The sequence below is a fragment of the Scomber japonicus genome, chromosome 5 (assembly GCF_027409825.1).
Source record: "Scomber japonicus isolate fScoJap1 chromosome 5, fScoJap1.pri, whole genome shotgun sequence".
Taxonomy (NCBI): Eukaryota; Metazoa; Chordata; class Actinopteri; order Scombriformes; family Scombridae; genus Scomber; species Scomber japonicus.
This window is the reverse complement of record NC_070582.1, coordinates 31,315,025-31,318,711: the sequence shown is the minus strand read 5'-3', so window position 1 is coordinate 31,318,711 and position 3,687 is coordinate 31,315,025.

Here is a 3,687-nt window from a genome sequence, read left to right as displayed (position 1 = left end):
ATGAGCATCACAGTACTCGCACTGACTGACTCAATCCAAAACTTCCAAGAAGACACTGTATGAGTTCCCTTAAATCTGTGTTGCAAACAGTAAATGTACTGCAAAGTGACCATCTCCTCAAAGGCACCACTTGCCATGTGGTTGTGAACACATCTTTATTGCTAAAAGGAGATCAAAATAACATTTCTTTTGCTCTTCGGTCTACTGATATGGAGCAGAAGTGTGCATCTGATCTACGTGTATAGACACACATAGACTGCACAGAAACTGAAAGACTTCTTAAAACCCTTTAAAGTGGACGGTCCAGTTTGCCTGACCTCCCCAAAACAGAAAGCCTCCTCACCGCAGCAATATTAGTAACCGTCTGCTTCCATAAACATGCAATATTCAATCCAAAGTTGCTTTTTCCTTCCACTGTGAAAATACTTCTAAGCCCAATTGCAACTTTTTGTTTTATTCTTATTACATTTTAATATGTTGACTACAGTATGAACTGAAAATTTGTTTCATACTGTATAGTCTACATTTCTGCCATGAATTCAAATAAGTGCTCCTCTTACTGTAGTTTATTTTTTGAGAAGCTTGAAGCCATGTTCTGAGAAGAAATATAAACAAAATGATTTTTGAGTTTTGGCTATATAGGATGTAATGTATGTTTGTATGATTGGACTCAAAGTGATGATGGTTTCTCCATTCTCTATTATGGATTCCAGGTAAACTGTGTGAAGCTATTGCAGAAGTAATGATAGAAAATTGTATTTTTTAAATGAGGCAAGACATGAAAGGATGGAGAGAAAGTAAGTATTTGCATTAGAGAGGGAGAGGGTGAGTGAGTGAGACAGAATGAGCGCTAACAACCATGAAATGTACTTTGCAATGCTCCAAATAAAAGCTCTCCTAGTAATCTGAGAGAAATCCATTTTCTGGGCTGTAGTTTTTTTTTTGTATGTTCTGGGTATGATGGTCTAATCTCCTTGGATAACCCGGGATGCTCAATCAGAGTCAAACATTTCTGAGAGACGAAGAAACAGAAACATCTGTCCAAGCTAGACACCCAGATAAGTATTCTGTGACAATCCCCTTCTTACGTCACCTACTTGTTTTTATGTGCACAATTACACCACTCATGGAAGGGTGCCATGTCTCATTACAAATCTGCAGTTTGTAGACGGGGGGGTTGGGAGGGTGGGATCTTTGTAATGCAGCACAACTAATGAAGCTCTGCTTAACGTTAGATCTCCAGGTCTGGGATAAACCAATCCTTTCATCCTCTGTCAAATCCTGAGGTGGCCTCCAAAATGAAACGGGGAGGGTCATGCTCCTTATCCTGAGAGGAGTGGTCAGCCACACTATGGGGTCCAAGAGGGATGTGGAGGCACGCACAAACATGCCAGATGTGGATTTAATCTAGATTAAAGTTGGGATTAAAAGTCCCCACGGGCAAACAAGCCTGAAACGTAACTTTATCCATTTGCTTTAAATTTGATTTGACTTTTTTCCTCTGCAGAATGGCGTATTTTGGCATCTTCGGCGTGCCATATGGCTTCCCATTTCTCCAACTAGTGAGATTTATAGGTACAATGGAATTTGTAATTGGGGCCCCTGCTGTAACATATAGCCCACTGTATATCAGTCTAAATGCGACAATCCAATTTTGCATGATGAGATAGATATATGATGGATTACACAGACTAAGGCTATTATCCATCTGCATAGGTAAGAGACATATCGTAAGTATAAGCATAAGAAATACTTTTAATACATTGTTTGAACTCTTTCAGGGACATTTGCTTAATGTAGAAGTCTTAACAGAATAGTTTGACATTAAAGGAAATGTGATGATTCCCTTTATTGCTAAAGAGGTTGGATGCAAACATGAATGCCACTCTTGTTTTTGTCCATTAAAGGTGCAGTGTGTAGAATTTTGTGACATATACTTGAACAGACTGGGCAGAAATGGAGTGTAATATTTGTATGTTTTAATTAGTGTGTAATCACCTGAAAATCGTTTTGTTTTCGTTACCTTAGAGTGAGCCCTTTATATCCACATTCATGTTTTTTGCGAAGTTCATGGCCACTATGGGTTCTCCTGCATGCTTGGCTGCAATGTGCAACCTCACCAACTACTTCTCCCTGTAGGTTATATTGCTTTCTAAATCATGTGGGAGCAGTTTGAAATTCCCAGGTGATTTCTTTATTTTTTTGTAGTTTTTCTTGAATTAATTACTTTATAGATTAGAGAGATTGCAGCAAAATTAAAAACTATAGTTATAAAGTTGACAGGACAGAGGAAACAGGATTTATCCGGGGCACGGCTGCTTTACTCCAAACAATTTCACTGCATGAACCTGAACTATGTCCGTGTGTATTTGTGTGTGTGTGTAACAGCTGACCTTTTGGATGTGTAGAAGAACACCGAACATTTAGATCCTGACCGATCCTGTCAGCGTGTCTGGACATTTAAATAATCAATGAAGTCACGCCGCTGTGCCTCGTGCGTAAATGTGCATGTCTCTCTGCGGGACATCACTGGAATCATATTCCCAAAGCTATGAAAGAGCATACTTCCTGAAACTTTTGCTTTAAGAGTGAAATTTAAAAGGGATATACCATGCTTCTTTATACCTATGTCAGATGTCTGTGTCAAACATGGTCAAATAATCGGGTCAGATAGAGGCTGAACTGAGGTGCTGTGTAAAAGGCTAGTATAAGACTACAATAACTAGAATCATACAAAGATATTCCAGTTGAGCCCCAGAATATAAATATAGGCCTGAAAATGTGCGTATTTGCTCCATTCTCCTTTCTTAACGTTATTATTATGCTGAAATGGTCACAAGATCTGGCATGCTTCCTTTAAACTAATGAGAGTCACAGAAATCTTAATTGTAGCCCATTAGACAAAACAAATAGGCCACTATAAATGAGAAAAAAAATACAGACTACATCAATACAACTTTTTATACTTAGGTAGACAGTAATTGCAGTAAAGACAGCATAAAACACTGCACAGGTTTTATTGTGACAGATGGCCATGATCAATCATGTTCATGATAATAGCATTCCATACTTCTATTAAGCAAAAGTTGTTAGCATCTTTTCAGTCATAGATCTCTTCCCTAATTTAAGACCATTTACTCATCACAGTGTAAATCAAAGGGTGGATGATAACTGTAATTATTTAAATGTTTCTACACAAACCTTTCACTATGTTTATACTTGATAAATGACTCACATTAATTCTGTTAATTGACTATTCTCGACCTGAAGCCACGAGAACTAAATCGAGATGATTTTCAAGGCACTTGTTCAGTCTCCGATAGCTCTCTGAGAATGAATTGGGGTGATACCGTAAGGCTATTAGGCCACATCACTAGACTGATTAGACATTACATTACAAAAGCACTTAAAGACCCAGTAAATGTTCAGTACTTTCCAAAGAAACAAATAGAATAGAATAGAATTATTTTAGCATATACCATCTTATTTGTGCAAACACACTCACATTCTTGCACGGACTTACCCACACACACACACGTTTTTATTCCACCGTGAGGACCCGTCACTGGCAGCAGCTTGGTGGGACCCTTTCTGAAGGTTGGATCCCACCAGACTGCTGCCAAAACAAAAAGGTCAAGACCAACCAGGGTCACCGTGAGTTCCGATTTCAGCCATATAGCCCTTTTA